This window comes from Echinops telfairi, unplaced genomic scaffold (assembly GCF_000313985.2).
Source record: "Echinops telfairi isolate 266 unplaced genomic scaffold, ASM31398v2 ScPeMD7_70;HRSCAF=299, whole genome shotgun sequence".
Classification (NCBI taxonomy): domain Eukaryota; kingdom Metazoa; phylum Chordata; class Mammalia; order Afrosoricida; family Tenrecidae; genus Echinops; species Echinops telfairi.
Window position 1 is genome coordinate 43159451 of NW_022103968.1, and position 17782 is coordinate 43177232.

Here is a 17782-nt window from a genome sequence, read left to right on the forward strand (position 1 = left end):
TGCTCTGATCAGACATGCCCCTCTCCCCTAGCTGCAGCTTCAGTGCCTTTCTCTCAAGTAAATTCTTCTGGGGTGAGGGGTAGTTGTCCATGTAGCTGGTATGGGGGCCGAGCCCCCGGGCCCCTCCAGTGGCTCCCCACTCCATGCTGGCACACTGCATCCATCTGGCACTGGCTTTAAATCTGGTCCCTCTTTCCCTATGGAGATACAAACAATACCCTCCCCTTGGGTGGGTCAATAGCACTTATTCTTTTCTATCGACAATAAAATCCCATTGCCAACAAGTTGATTTTTATTTATAGAGAGAGCCTATGGGACAGTGCTGAACTGCCCCATAGTGTGTACACTGCTGTCATCTTCACTACTGTTGCCTCTTGAGTAATGAGTGGGCCTGAACTACCACTCTTTTTGTTAGCAGTTGAGTGCGCTAACCAGTACACTGTAAGAAGGGCTCCTTTATATACCATACTCATCTACTGCCAATGTGTTAACTCCAAGTCACTGGGACATCACAGGTTGTTAGTGAGGCCTTTTCCAAACTTGATGCTGCATTCTTCTTTGTATAGTCCAGCTTCTCTGAATAATTGCTCAGCACGGACTGCATAAATATGGTATGCATACCCAACCCTGATACACACCTGTGGTAGTTACGTGATTTCATGTCAACTTAAAAATAAAGTGAAGGGGTGGAGTTTAGCCTGTCAATCAGGTTACAGCCTGATCATGCTTCCTTATGGGTGTGGTCTTATTATGAGGATTCTGGGAACTTCCTCTCTTTCTCGTGAGAGACAGGCCACACTCTCTCTCAGCTTCACCTTCCTGCTGACAAGCCACATGAAACCATGCTGATGGCAGCCAGAGCCCTGGGTTTGCTTCCACTGCCACTGGATTCACAAGACTTTCCACCCACAGGCCTGTGATGGCCCTGTATTTGGCATCATTGCATGTGCTGCATGAATCTGAAGAGGAATTCATGGGCTAATGTTGGACATATGGGCTAATATCTAACTACAGATGTGATCTGGACTGGGCTGGGGTTTTTTATTGATGCATAGTTCCTTATTGATACAAAGTTCTCTCTTACACATATATAAATATCCCTGGATTTATTTCTCTAGTCAACCTGGTCTAACACAACATCTTGTCCAATTCCAACTAAAAGCAATGTGTAATTTGGGGCTGAAAAAGACTTCTTCACATTACTGGTATTTATTGCATTGATAACATTTATGTAGAAGCCCTGGTGGCGCTGTAGATTAAGCATCGTCTGCTAACTACAAAGTCAGAGCTACTCTTTGGGATGGAGATGAGGCCGTCTGCTTATGTAAACATGTACTGTCTCAGAAACGGTAGTTCTTCCTAAGTCAGAAGGGACTTGCTGGATTCGGGTTCATGAAGTCTGAATGATTGGAGTTGACTAGAGTAGTAAATCATACCACTGTATGGTTTAAAATCATGCATTCTTTAAAATCAGAAAATATGTGCATCCGGGTTGTATCTTCTCACCATGCGTATTCAATTTGTCTACTGAGAAAATAATGAGAAAAGCTGGGTTATAGAAAGAAGAACGTGGCATCATGATTGCAGGCAGGCTTATTAACAACCTAAGATGTGCAAATGACACATGTTGTTTACCGAAAGCGAGGAGGACCTGAAGCACCTGCTGATGAAGATCAAGGGGTGCAGCCTTCAGTGTGGATTTCAACTCAATGTAAAGATGACCAACATCCTCACAACTAGACGAATAGCTAACATCATGATAAATGGAGAAAAGGTTGAAGTTGTCAAGGATTTTTGTCTTGCTTGGATCCACAGCCAATGCTCATGGAAACAGCAGCCGAGAGATCAAAAGACGAGTTGCATTAGGTAAATCTGCTGCACGAGACCTCTTCAAAGTATTGAAAAGCAAGGATATTACTTTGAGGACTAAGATGAGCCTGACCCAAGCCATGGTATTTTCATTTGCTTCATATGCTTGTGAAAGTTGAACATTGAATAAGGATAACTGAGCAAGAACTGGTGCATCTGAATTGTGGTGATGGAGAAGAGTATTGAAAGTACCACCATCTGCTGCAAGGACCACCCGATCTGCCTTGTAGGAAATATGGCCGGATTGCTCCTTTGGAGCCAGGGTGACAAGGCTTCATCTTACAGACTTTGGACCTATTACCAGGAGAGACCAGTCCCTGGAGGACAGTGTGCTCAGCAGAGTGGAGGGCCAGAGAGAGAGAGAGAGACCCTCAAGATGATGCACTGGCGCAGTGGCTGCGACAGTGGGCTCAGCAACAGGAAGGGTCTGAGGCTGGTGCACAGGGTTGCTCTGGGCCAGAAAAATATGATGGCACCTACAACAAAAACAACAAGTAACTTATAAATATTTTAAAATTTTCTTTCAGCATTGGAGGTTTTTTGGAAACAAAAGGGAAATCCTCCTTCCAGCATAATAAAGTATTACAATAAAATCCCACACTAGTCAGAAACCAGATATGTTCAGTATATATTCACATTTTCAGAACCACAATAATGCTGTGAGGTAGCTACATTTATTATTCCTATTTTATAGGGGAATAATTCGAGGCCAGGAAAGTTCAAGGTGTTATGTAAGGTCATGTGGCTACTAAGCGAGAGCCAGAATTTGAATTCAAAGGGTCTGCTCCAAGGTCCAGGATTTAAACCCTAACACATAGGGCTGCTTCCTCAAACGGCTACATCTTCTGGACTTCTTAGGTCGGATACAAGCGGTGGCACTTTCTAAGCAGCCACTCAAGGCACAATAATCGGTCTCTATGCACCTGGAACAACAGAAGAGGAAGTGGGAGAAATCAATAGAGATGGGCTGATGGCCCCCATGAACAGCTACCACCTGTGCTGTTAGGTCAGTAACACCGGATGGTACTCAGGCAGCGTTACAGAACAACCTGATCGAATATTCTAAAGGGATGCAGACAATAGTTTTACATTCTCATGGACTCTACCCATTGCGGTTATGTAGAGAGAATAAACCCCTAAAACTAGAGTCCGGAGGTAATCTTTAAAGCTTAATCCAAAAATAGCCCCTGAGCCTTCTTAGAACCAAACAAGAGTTAAACTCAGAGGGCAATGCACTTATGTTAATGGGGGGTGAGGGAGAGGGGGAGAAAAATTCAGAAAAGGAAAATGAGAATGGTTGCATAACTCAAACAATCAAATCAATGGCACTGAATTGTACACATGTAAATGGTTGAGTTTGTTTCTGGTTTGCTGTGTGTATTCTCAAACAAGAAGAGCAAGAGGAAAATAAAAATAAAAATACAATATTTTATAAGTCACATTAAAAATAAGCTAAAGATTTATCAGCTAGCTTGGGAAAATGAACCATCTTAAATTCCCAAACTGGGAAATTTTTTTATTTTTAATCCATGAAAAAATAAGTATCTGAAAATATGGTCTTTACTGTATATTGAAATGGGAAAGAACGAAAGTACTTGTTTAGTGAAACTGTGAAAATAAGTTGTTTTAAATTTTAAAATAGTATATTCTTTTTCTTCGTTAAGTGAGGCAGTGTTTGCTTAGATGGCTTAAACCTGGTAAAGGTTTACGGGACAGTTGTCTCCTCACACCATACTTATTTAGCCTGTGCTAACCAAGTAATCAGAGAAGCTCGGCCCTACAGAGAATGGAGCATCAGGATTGGAGGGAGCCTTGTTAACAATCTGTGGTGTATTAATGACACCTACTTGCTTGCAGACAATGAAGGAGAACTGAAAGATTTACTTATGGATTATATCGATGATGCCTCGATTTAAAGAAAACAAAAACCCTCATGACTGGCCACTCAGCAACATTCTGATATAAAAAATATTGAAATATTAAGGATTTCATTTTACTTGAATGAATAATCCATCCTTGTGGAAGCAGGAATCAAGAAATAAAATGATGTAGCACATTGGAAAAATCAGCTATAAAAATTAAAAACAAAAGTTTTCTAGGTGTTAAAACACAAAGATTTTGAGGATTAAGGTGTGTCTAACCTAACTCATGACGTGTTCCAATCTTCTCATATGCATGTAAAAACTAGAATGACAGAGAATGGCCAACGAAGAATGGCCTCATTTGAAATGTGAGACTGGCAAAGATGGTCAAATATGCATTGCGTGATCAGATGAACAAATCAATTTCTCTTGGAGGAAATACAGGCCAAGTTTCAGTTAGAAGTGGTGAGACTTCATTCACTTTAGTCATGTTATCAGGAGGGACCACTCTCCAGAGGGGGACAGACATCATGCCTGGTCAATGAGAAGGTCAGTGAAAAGGAGCAAGACTCACTGAAATGGATCGACCCAAAAGGTGCAACAACGAGCTCAAACCTGGCCCCTCTGAGGATGCTGTTAATTCTGGTGGGCATAGGGTTGCTATGAGCCAGAATTGACTGGGCAGCATGCAGCATTAACTTCCAGGAAGGTTTACAGAAAGACCCCAATGGTGGGTTTATACTGCTTCTCTATTCCAAGGATATTTTTTTCTGGGCACATATTATATTATGAAATATACTATATAATAAGACCCTTGCCTTTAAGGCCGGTTACCTAGAAACCTATGCACAACGTGTACTATTTTACAAAAGTTGTTATTGCATTTGGATTATAGTTGCCTATCCTTTAAGTCCACCTTCAAATTATACCTTCAGTGGTAACAAGGACATTTATGGTTACCATTTATTATTTATTAACAAATGAAATCTGAATTATTTCAATTTGAAGAAAAAGAAGGAAAGTATCTGGTATGTTTATATCATGAATTCATCCTGTAGAACTAAAGATAGCTGAGTCACTCATGGAAAATACTTAAATTGAGCAGTTCATAAGTGATTGCTTTTCTTAGAGCACAATTGGTGATGAAATCACAGCTTTGAGGTAGAGTCGAGAGTGAGGTTGAGTGTTTTCAGCGTGACAGGTCCTAGGAAAGTCCCTGGCCCAAAGCGATGGTTTGATACGTGTTGTTCCCACCAAAACCATGTATGGACTCCAACTTGCATGAGTCATGTTTTCTTGAGTAAACATCATTTTAACACCCTTGTTAGTTAAAAAAACAAACACAAAACACCCACTGCCATCTAGTCAGTTTTGATTCTTAGTGACCCTTGTAGGATGGGATAGAACTGCCCCTGTGAATTTTAGGGACTGTAACTCTTTACGGGAGTAGAAAGTCTCATCTTTCCTGCGGGGGAGACTACTAATGGTTTAGAACTGCTGACCTCGCAGTTAGCAGCCCAACTTGTTAACCACTATCCCACCTTGGCTCCACTTGGTAGTTTAGGATACCGTAATTAGGGTCCATGTGTCTTTTAGGTCATGTGTTTTTTGCTATTAGGAAGTAATTTACATGTTAACAATAGGGTCAGGAAGAAATTAAGATATTGAAGATTAGTCTACTCTGTGCTCCTGAGTACATTTCAGAAGTGATCATTTTTATAGATTCCTTTAGACAAATGGGCACCAAACTCAGTTCATCTTTATCACTTGGGAAACGTAAAAAAATAAATACAGATTACTAGATTCTTTCCATAGCCCACTGAATCAGACTCTCTTGAGATTGAGCCTAGGCATGAGTATTCTTCGATAGCTTTCCATTTGTTCATATTGTACATCTAATTTTGGAAATCGCTGCTACAAAAGCTTTAATCAGAATGTTTTTGTCCCAACAGAATGACCGATGAGGAGAATCCAGAAGAGAAGGAAATAATGGGTGTCATTTCATGTGTTTCTAACAGCAACCTTGCAGGCCGATATTCTTCTTCACTGTAATGACAGCGTGAGACAAGGAGGAGAAGGGAGGTTGGAGTGCAGTGCATTGCTTCATAGGGCTTTCCTAGCCTCGCACCAAATGAGCTGTTCTTGAGGGGTGTGGGCAAGAGACAGCGGGAGCAGAAATGGATGCCATTCAGTGGTGGGGGACGCTTGACAGAGTTCATTGTGATTGCCATTCTGCCGGGTACTAAATGTGCCAACTCAGGAACAGGAAGGCGGGTCTTACAATCCGCAAGAGAGAAGAGTCAGGAGTGCAGTTAGTCCTTTGGATCCCAAGATGCAGAGTTAGTCCTCTGGATCCAGGACATAGCTTTGACAGCAGAGAAGAAGCAAAGGGGAGCAGCAGTAGATTCAAATGTCAAGGCTGATGGCAAACTGGCAGACTTCTCAGCCCACACAGATCAAGGAAAACTGGCTTCCGTAGGAGGCTGGCATCTGGAATGAGGTGCCCCAGTCACTTGAACTCTGAGAGCTAGCTTTGATGATCTACGGGGCTGGAGCCGAGCACGTTGGAGCTGAGGTTTATGGCAAGCGGCCTTCGCTTTGGGTGGTGCTGACAGCCCTAGCAGGGCTTTGCACAATGGGGGCAGAAGCCCATGGGCCTGTGTGGCTGAAAGGCCAGAGTAGAGAGAGGGGCCTGCAGGCAGGCACGGCTGAGAAGTGGCTGTTCTGTCCAAATCCTTGTATCCCGGACGTTTGTAAAGCAACCCTGCTCCTGTGAAAATGTCCAGCTTCAGCAAGCCAGAGGCAGTTCTCCGAGGTCCTAGAGTTTCTCAGAGTGGGGATCCGATCTGAGCGGTGACTTAGCATGGCCACTTCCAAAGTAAACCCCCCAGTCATGAGTATTGTCTGCAGGCTCTGTGTGGCTTTTTGCAATGTGGTGTGGCAGTCAGCTGAAAAGTAGAGCTTTGTGGGAAGGACCAGAGTCCGGGGTGGGGCACGTCTGACATCAGTCTCATGGAGACCTGCCTGGGGGGATGCTGAGGTGGAGTTTGATTTTCCTTGCCCCCTGTGAAGCCAGAGAAGTTCAGACGTCACCCCATGGCATTTCTTTTTACAGAAATAAACTGCTTTCAACATTACACAGCTAGGAAATAGCATAGTGGTGACTCAAATCTGGATGCTTTTGATCCCAAAGCCCATTTTATGCCATTGCTGGTCCAGTAAGTAACTCATTTGTTTTTAAAGTGTTAGAGTTTATTTTACATCTCTACAGAGACTCCTCTGAGAAAGCCTATTTTACTTTCAGTCCTGCAATTCTGAAACAAACAAAGGCACTTACCTGGAGTTGCCATCTAAATCATGCAAACTCATTAAAGATAGCCCATTTCCTTTCGGGGTTTACAACTCTCCGACTGACTCAGTACCAGTGAGTTTGGTTCTAGTTTTATTGTTAAAACCAGAAACGTCTCAACACGCTCAGTCCCCCCCCCCCCTACATGTTATCAATCACGAGGCCTCAGATACACTTTGAGGATTTGATCCGAATCCTTAATGGTGCAGTTTAGAAGACTTACTGTTAACGAAAAAGTTAGAAATCTGAATCCGCTCCGGGGAAATCCACAAGGCAGGCCTGGTGACCTACATTTTAAAAAACCAGGCACTGAACACCCTCTGGAGCAGAGCTCAGCTCTGCCATACACATTCTGAGGAGCCATCGTCGCCATGGGAACTGGTTGGGGCCCCTGTCACCACTGTGCTCCAAGGTGCTAGCATCTTTCACTCTCTGTGTCAACCAAAGTTCTGTCCAATCCACTGTCCATCTCATATCCAGACTCAGAAAGATTCCATTCTGGACTTATTGCCATATCTACCAAAACTATTCCATAACTTTCAAGTGATCCTCAGATTATTCTAAACCTGGCCTGTGCAAGGTTGTGTATGATTTAAATCTTCCACCTTCCACCTGATTGTCAAATCTCCTCCTCTCTCTCTCTCTGCTTGGCTAATCTGATCCTATTCCCTTCCTAGGATATATATACTTCCTGACATTATTTCCTCTGTTTACTCCCAATATTCATCAAGTTTCATTTTATCTTACAAAGGGATTCCTTCCTTGGTCCACCATGTCAGGGGTTTCATTTTATGTGATTTCATAACTGCTTTTTCCATCGCACTTAATCCTTTGATAGGAGCCATGGTAACACAGTGATTAAGGGCTTGTCCAGTAACCCGTGTGCTGGCTCTTCAAACTCCTCTGCTGCTTCATGGCATAAGGTGTAGCAGTTTCCTATCTGTAAAGATTTATAGCGCTACTCTGTCTCATAGGTCACTATGCACTAGAATCAACTTCACAGCACCCAATAGCTGCCTTCCAAGGATAATAAATTATTTTTATATTTATTATATGTACAAAGGGGTTTCAAAAAGTTCGTTGAAAACTTGAATTAAGAGATCACTGAAGACAAATGGTGCATAAGCAAATGTGACGAAGAAAGCTGATGGTGCCCAGCTATCAAAAGATATAGTGTCTGGGATCTTAAAGGCTTGAAGATAAACAAGCAGCAATCTAGCTGAGAAGCAACAAAGCCCACATGGAAGAAGCACACCAGTCTGTGTGATCACAAGGTGTTGAAGGGATCAGGTATCAGGCTTCATCAGAACAAAAAGTCATATCATTGTGAATGAGGTGGGGAGTGCAGAGTGGAGACCCAAAGTCCATTTGTAGGCCACTGGAGATCCCCTTACAGAAAGGTCTCGGGGAAGAGACGAGCCAGTCAGCCAGCATGACGTAGCAATGATGAAGCATACAACTTTCCTCTAGTTCCTAAATGCTCTCCCCACCCCCCACCCCCGACTATGATGATGCCAATTCTACTTTACAAATCTGGCTAGAGCAGAGGATGTACACTGGTACAGACAGGAACTGGAAACACAGGGAATCCAGGACGGATGATCCCTTCAGGACCAGTGCTGAGAGTGGCAATACCGGGAGGGTGGAGGGAATGTGGGGTAGAAAAGGGGAACCGATTACAAGGACCTACATAGAACCTACATATATTTGTTTTGTGTGATGGGTAGACATATTTGAGAACAACATGATAGTTGGATTAGCCGTCTTCCATAAAAAGATATTTTACTTTCAATTGCAATCCACAGTGGCTATGCTAAGAAGCCTTACTTGTTCTGGTCGGCTGACCAAACACAGGAAACAATTTCATAATTAGAGGACTTCCCTTTTTCAAAGTGAGATGGGATGATATATTCAATACCTGGATTGAAACACAGGTAATAGTTCCAGCTGAATTTAAACATAGTATGCAATGCATTCATCAGCTGTTTCCAAATGAGTCTGCACATTGGGTTCACATGCAGGACTTCTAAAGGTACTGACTGATAACTGTCATTCAAACCCAGAGATTGTGAGTCACTGATTTGAGGTGTCTAGACTTCAGAATTGTTCAAAGATTGGCAAGGAATTTTGTGTAGATAAATTTGTAGATAAAGGAACCACTACTGTCTTCCTTCCAAAGCTTTGAATTAGTTCAATCTTCTGAGGATTTTACTTCTACCCTAGCTACACTATAGTCGGAGTCTGCCTATCTGGGGTGGAAATGCAAATCCTCAGCAGGTGGTCAAGCTGGAGAAAATCAGTTTGAAGCTCTGCTGTCTGTCTTTCTCAGAGTAGATGTATGGCCATTTCTGACTTGATCTTCTAATACATTTGCAGACTGTCAGTTGATTCTGAATCTGAATCTAGACCTTGACTTCTGTCTACTCCCGTGAAAATGTACAGACTCAGAATTCCTAATGTCAAGTTCTATTTTGTCCTATAGGGTTGCTATGAATCAGAATATACTTAATATTTTCTCCGTACTTGCCTCAAAAGGATGAGGAGGTATAGTTAACTTGGGAATTTTCATAACCTCTGTGTCAAGGTGCAAGACTGTGACAAATTTCAATTAAAATCTTTATACCAAAGTTACCACTGCATGCGAAAATACAAAGGAAAAAGAAAAGGTGGCTTAACATTTTTCTTTTCCCGCCACATCTCCTACTCCCCCCTCCAAATATAAGCGGGCTGAGCAGGCTAAATCCCAACTATGTACTATATAAAAGATGGCCTTCAAAAATAAATTTTTTGGTATGATTTACGAGCTAAATAATAGGTCCATGGCAGGAAGCGCCCACTGAGTACCTGTTAAATGATCTTATAACAGAGCAACTTGTGATCCTAGAGGGAGTACACACATTAACACCATTATTAATATTACTGAGTGCTGACTTCACAAAATTCCCAGAGCCCAGAATGCAATTTAAAACCAGTGGTTTTGAATGGAAGAGGCCGTTGAACGTACAAAACGCTTGTGGTCTGACGAATGGTTGAAATCAGTGTTCTCATGACAGAGATTTAAACATCTACTGTGGCCATCAAACATTCGACAAGCCTTTCATGTTTCTGTCCCTCACGCTCTCCCTTTCTGTTTCGTGAAGGAGCGCACACATCTCCCGCCACCATGAAAGCCTTGCCGGTGACTGCCAGGTGATGCCGGAGGCCCAGAGAACACGCAGAAGGAAAGAAAAACAGTAAACCACCTGCTTAAGCTGATCTCTAGTGTCTTCTAATTCTGTGGACCCAGGTCTCTAAATAATTGAACCTTGATCTCACACGAGGTGAGGAAAATACACACAGGTGGCCTAACTTCTAATTATTTCATCCACAATGAAAGGCACAGGTGTCAAAGTCCTAAGGATTCTGTTCCTTCATTTAATGCACTTAATCTTATTCTTAAAAAAAAACAAAAAACCAAACACACCAACTGACCTGTTAAGTCAAAGTGATTTCTCTGGCTCCTTTCGCTTTGTACTATCACTCATGCTCACCGACTCCTCTAGTGGTTCTGATTTGCTGAGGCTGCTTTGAAAACGTTTCCCGATTGTTGGGGAGACTGATTCTCAATCTTAAGTCGCTGATTGGATCACCAGGGACCTTTCAAATCTACTGATGACCAAGGCGGGTACACAGAGATTCTAATTTAATTGGTATGGAGAGTGGGGTGGATCCTGGGAATTTTAAAAGCTCCCCCGTGGAAGCTGATGGGGATTTCCTGGTGCAGTGCTGGCTTTTTATGAATATGGGGTCAGTTTTGTTTATCGAGAAGACTAGGCCTTCCTGTTGTCACTAGGGATCATCGAGTCAGTGAGGCCCCCCGTGTACAACAGAAGGAAACACTGCCCAATCCTGTGCCTTCCTCACAATGGTTGTTTGATCCCACTGTTGCAACCACTGTGTCAGGGTTTTCCTCTTTCTTTGTTGCTGCTCCACTTTACCAAGCATGAAGTCCTTGGCTTGTGATTGATCTCTCTTGATAACATGTCTAAAGTGCCTGAGATAAAGTCTTGCCATCCTGGATTCGAAGGAGCAGTCTGGTTGTAGTTCGTCCAAGATAGTAATCTTGGAAGGATTAAGACAATATAGCAGGAGGGCGTTGCCAATGTAGTCAATAACTTTCCTAGGCAAAATTTCTGTATAAGCAAAATACTTATAAAATGAAAGACTGCTTTGTTGATCTAATCATTCATGGAGTGTACTTTTTACAGATATCCTTAATTCTCATTATTGTTATTGTTCTTAGAGACCATTGAGCCAGTGCAAACTCCTACTGACCCTACTTATGTACAAAAAACATCAAACACTGCTGGTCCTATACTATCCTCACAATTGTCCTTGTTTGAGCCCATCAATGCAGCCACTTTTCCCCTCCAAAATCACAAAACATGTTTTGTTTTGATAATACCAAGAAAACAAATCACTTCCAGTTATTTTTTTAAGCAGCGAAAACCCAGAAAATCTGTGTTTAAAATCTGCTTACTTTGAAGGTCTTCATTGCTGTATTATTTTTTAACCTCGTATCTTTCACCAGACAATTCTTCTGGTGGCACGTGAACATGCTTTTGTTGTCACTTAGAAGTTTGAAAGTCTCTCTTCACATTCTTTCCCCTCTCTGAAACCCATTCACTTTAATTACGATTATCTTTTTCTTTCCTAAATGAAGCAAACCCAAACCACCCCCCTCGCCATTAAATTGATTCCAACATATACTGATCCTATCGGACAGAGTAACATTTCTGATAGTACCCAAGGCAGTAAATCTTTGTGGAAATAACTGCCACATCTCTCCCCTTGGAATGGCAGGGGTGTTCAAACCACTGGCCTTTCTATTAGCATGCAAGTTCTTTACCACTGAGTCCCCAGGACTATATTACTATATTAAGTGACCTTGAATTTACTTATCAATCTTCCACTGAGATAACTTTGAAAATTTTCAAAGATATATATGGTGGAACTTCACAAAGTTCAAGGTAAAATGGAATTAGATGATAAAAAAATTTTAAATATATACTTATATTTCTAAGTGAACACTTTTTAACGTTCAAGATACTTTGTAAATCATTTCGTTCAATCATAAAATACTGAGAGTCCTGGAATTTAACCATGTCAATGAAGTCTGTTTTTATATTATTAACTAAAGAAAAATGGCTGCCCTCAATAATTAAAAAAAAAACAACAACTAGAAATCAAAAAGAACCAAATCAGGACTGTAAGATTTGTATCTAATTGGGCCTCTACTCAAATACTCCCTCAAAGCAAGAACACTTTATTCTAATAACCTGGCATTCTGTGATGTTCACCTCCCTGACAAGGATCGCTGAAGACAAAATGGGTGCATAAGCCAATGTGGTGAAGAAAGCTGATGGTGCCCGTCTATCAAAAGATACAGCATCTGGGGTCTTAAAAGCTTGAAGATAAACAAGTGGCAATCTAGCTGAGAAGCAACAAAGTCCACATGGAAGAAGCACACAGCCTGTGTGATCCTGAGGTATTCATGGGATCAAGTATCAGACATCAAAGACCCAGAACAAAAAAAATCATATCAATGTGAATGAGGGCAGGTGCTAAATGGAGACCCAAAGCCCATCTGTAGACAATTGGACAACCTCTTACAGAAAGGTCACGAGGAAGAGATGAGCCAGTCAGGGTGCAGTATAGCACCAATGAAATATACAACTTGCCTCTAGTTCTTTAATGCCTCCTCTCCCCCACTATCATGAACCCAATTCTATCTTACAAATCTGGCTAGACCAGAGCATGTATACTGCATAAGATAAGAGATGTATACAGATAAGAGCTGGAAACCCAGGGAATCTAGGACAGATTAACACCTCAGGACCAATAATGAGAGTATCGATACCAGGCTGGTAAGGGGAAGGTGGGAGGAGAAAGGGGGAACCGATCACAATAATCTACATATAACCTCCTCCCAGGGGGACAGACAACAGAAAAGTGGGCAAAGGGAGACATTGGTCAGTGTAAGACATGAAAAAATAATAATAATTTCTAAATGATCAAGGGTTCATGAGGGAGGGAGGGTGGGAGAGAAAAAATGAGGAGTTGATACCTAGGGCTGAAGTAGAAAGAAAATATTTGGAAAATGATGATGGCAACATATGTACAAATGTACTTGGCACAATGTATGTATGGGTGGATTGTGATAAGAGGTGTATGAGCCTCCAATAAAATAATTTTTAAAAAGATTGGTGTCTAATGATTTCCCAATGTAATTTACAAAATTGCCCTTGTTTGATAAGAGAAAGAGAATTGTCATGATGGAGAAGAACTAGCTGGTAAAATTTTCCGTTTTTTTTTTTCCTGCTAAAGCTTTGACCAGCTTTATCAATACATTCTCATAATTAGCAAATATTATCATTCTATGTCCTTTGGGAAAGTCAACAAGGACAATGCCTTGAGTGTCTCCAAAAAACCCTGCTGCCAGGACCTTTGCTCTTGACTGATCTACGTCCACCTTGTGACTGTCATTCCTTTCATTGAGCTTTGTCTTCAGGTCATGCTGATAAAGTCATACTTCGTCTCCTGTTACAATTCTTCCAGGAAATGCGTCAGGGCCTTGTTTGTACTTGCTTAAACTTTTCATTGAAAGCGCTGCTCTTTGCTGCAGCTTATTCGTACAAAGCCTTGTCACCGTATAGTAGAACGTTTACTTAACATCCATCTTTCAGTCCTAGCTCCATAGAATGAACCAACACTGATGTCCATGCTATAGGAAGCTGGATCGTGAGGAAGGGAAACTAGAGAAGAATGAATGTATTTAAACTATGGTGTTGGCGAAGAATTGTGAAAGTACCTTGGACTGCAAGAAAAACAGACATCTCTGTTTGGGAAGAAGTACTGCCAGAATGCTCCTTGAAAGTAGGGAGAGGGAGGCTTTGCCTCATGTGTGTTAGGCCTGGTATCCGGAGAGGCCGGTCCCTGGGAAAGGACATCATACTTGGCGAAGTAGAAGGTGGGTGAAAAAGAGGATGATGCTCAAGGTGAGTTGACATAAGGGCTGCAACAATAGGCTGAACTATAACAAGTGTGGGGGCGGCAGTGTACCCTTCTGCTGGACCCAGTGTTGCTTTGGGTTGGAAGCCAACAACATTGTGGTCGGGATCATTGTTTCTGCTGTTTATCCTTGATCCCGTCTTTTTTTTTTTTCCTCACTGTGCACTTTTTTCTTTTTTTATTGGGCGTTAGTATATATATCATTCCATAGTTCAATCACCTCAAGCAGTATTGTACAATTGCTACTACAATCAGTTTCCAAACATTCCTTTCCTTCTTGGACCCCTTGTCAACGTCTCCCTTTTACCCCTGCCATCACCGCTGCCACCACTACACTCCCTACACCCAGAAACCCTAATTCTACTTTTTGTTCCTATAGGTTCATCAATCCTGTGTGTCATATGCAAAAAACAGATAAATACATAACACAAATTCAGATGACACAACACATCTGATATAAACCCTAATACGAACAAACAAACAACAAAAATACAGAAAACGTTGAAAATCAGATCAGGTCCAGTGTGCATCAGGGGGTGTTAAGGTGTGGTGTGGTCAACTCGCAAGGTTTTAAATGAGTCAGGTTTATACCTTTGATCTTCCGTGCTTATCTCCCAATGCACTCTGTTTAGTCACCACTTCCCTCCCATCCTTTATTACAGATAGGGGGAAATCACCAGAGGCTTATTGTGCTAGTCCAGGTAAGGAACAAATCCAGGGAGACTCATATGTGTAGAAGAAAGAGCTTTATATACAAGAGCAACTGAATATTGAGAAAACATCCCAGCCCTGTCAAGAGCAAGTCCATAAATCCGATATTAGCCCATATATCTGATACCAATCTATAAAGTCCTCTTCAGACTCACAAAACACATACAATGATGCCAAATGCAGGAAAATCACAGGCCAATGGTTGGGAAGTCTTGCGGATCCAGTGGCATTGTAAGCATCTCAGTGCTGACAGGGGTCTCCGTGTGGCTTCTCTGGCTCCAGAGGTCTGGCTCCATCAGCCTCTCTCCATGTGTCTTCTCCACAGGGATAGCTCACAGTGAGTCAGTCTGTGTACCATCTCCAGTAAGTTAATTATCTCCTTAGAGCCTCCAAATGAGGTCATCAAGCCAATACCTGACTGACAGGCTAGACTCCGCCCCTTCACTCTGAGTCCTCAAATTGACACCAGATTATGTAATTTCCCCACTTATTTTCAGTGTAGTTCCTACAAATGTATCTTGGGCTCACACTGTTATCTATAATCTTCTGCAAACTGTGATCCCCTTCATTTGGGGAATGAAAAAGATTTCATTTTTTCTTGCAAATTGATATAGGTTATCCGCCACTGATGGCTTTGTCTTCAACATAGCTTTGTCACTTCTTCATGAATTTTTTTTTTTTGAAAGAGAACATTTAGGTCTTAAATAGCACAAGGACAAAATAACTACAGAGACGCCATTAGCCTGAGGTCATAAAGGTATCAAGGGTTTGCTGAGATTTGTAGAATTTTTAAAAGGACAGGGGAAGGAAGTCAAAGAAAACTGTCACAAAAACATGGTTGGCAACAGATCAATACATCATAGTTAGCCGTGAAACTCCTGAAGTGGGATGAAGCTGTTGATTGCGGCACTTATATTATGTTAGAGGAGCTTCAGACATTGGGCCAGAGGCTTTCTCGAGACAGTCAGAGTGTGATTCCTCACCACCTGTGGCTTAGCAGAGTGATCTCATCAAGGCCAGCCTCTAAGGGAGAGGACTCTTCCCTGTCTTGATGGTGGTAGAGTCTGGTGGGGGCGGTGGAAGCAATCCACTTTCCATTTTGCTTTGTCCTAGGGCAAGAGGCTAATTCCTTCTTAAAATAAGTTATCCATTAGTAAGTGTGGATTTCTTTGGAGAAGGTTCCCCATTATTCTATTGTAGTAAAGTATCGATGATTTTACTATTCTTCCATCCAAGCATCACCAAAATGTAGATGTTTATTCTTGCTTGAATTTTAGTGGGGTTGATGTTGGTCTCATAGGGGCTCTTTTCAAATTGGCATCTGATCCTTTTCAGTGCCTCAAACTAGATGCTGTTCAGATATGCTATAACAATTTAGTATGAGTTTATTTTTGTGCCAAAGTCTTTAGAAATTCATGCGTATTTTTTCATAATATACATTATTCAGGCACTTTTTCAAGATCCCTCATTTGGAAGTCTGTCAGATTCAATAACAATTGTACAATATCCTATAGCACAAATGTGCCTAAGTTTTTATTCATTTTGGTTAATGGCATGCTTTCCATTTTTCACTCTTGTAAGCAATGTAGTAGTGGGAATTCTTATAATATTCCTTTGCACACACATATGTTTTGCTTAAAATACATACTTTATAACTTTCTTTGTAACCTTTGATAATCTTGCTAGCTTCCTTCCATCAGGCTGTGCCATGTTAAATTCCTACCATCAGTGCTGAAGAGGATGCAATATCTTACCTCTTTCCCAGAGGTTGGTACTACCAATCTTTTATTTTTATCAAATTTGTGGGTAAAAATAATGTATATCTTTCAAAACTTGCTTTTTTTTACTGCTGATTAATAAAGTTAGCAACATTAAAATTTTTATTATTCATTATTATTCCATTTCTGCCTGTTATGATGTATTTAAACACTTTACATAGTGGTGTGAAAAGGAGACTTGGATGCTGCTTGTGAGGGGTTCAAGCCTACCACAAAAGGGGGGGGGGCTGAGAGTGGGGAGTAGGGTGGGTGGTGGGTGGGGGGTGGGCGGCTGTTGTATTCTGCCCTGTCTTTATGAGTGAGAATCATTTCAGTGACAGGGAGTTCTTTATTTTCTTTTTTGGTTCAATCGGGTGTGAGGAGCCCAGCTAACATATTGGGTTCGAATCCACTATTTCCTCAGCAGAAGAAAGACAAGGCGTTCTGTCCCTGTAAAGATTTATAGTTTGGAAATGCAAAGGGGCAGTTCTACTCTATCCTATAGGGTCACGGTGAGTTGGAATCAGCTCAATGACAGTAGACTTGGTTTGGGGGACTGGAAGTATAAACAATGACATTCTGGGTTACTAACTGAGAGACTAATGGTGTGAATTCACCCAGAAAAGCCTCAGAAAAAATAACTAATAGATCTGCTTCTGAAAGATCCCGGCCACTGAAAACCTTGTGAAGCGCAAACACGTAAGTCAGGATCACCCTCACGACAAGTGGAAAATGTGCCTCCTGGCTTTTGGTCTCCACACCAAAATTCCACCTGAGACCAAGCGCCTTTGCAGGATTTTCACCTTTCTACTAGGAATGAGTAAACAATTGTTTACTCTAGCAACAGATTCTCTGAAATTATCTTGATTTCAAAATACTATCAATTATGTGACTTTCAAGGTGGGTCACCTGCATCAGTATTATCCAGGTGCTTACATAAAATATAAACTTCTAGTCTCTGGGTGAATCATTCAAGCTGAGCATGAGGATGTGAAACTGGCATTTCCAATAAGCCCTTCACAAAATTGTTCTGAATGCTGACTTCATAAATACTTAAATGCCAAACATGCTTTGAACTTTTACTCTCTCTTAAAGAAACAAAATAAAGAATATGTTGAGTTAAAGAGGACACAAGTTCTTTAATTTTCATGAAATTAAAAACAAAACAAAACAAAAAACAGTGA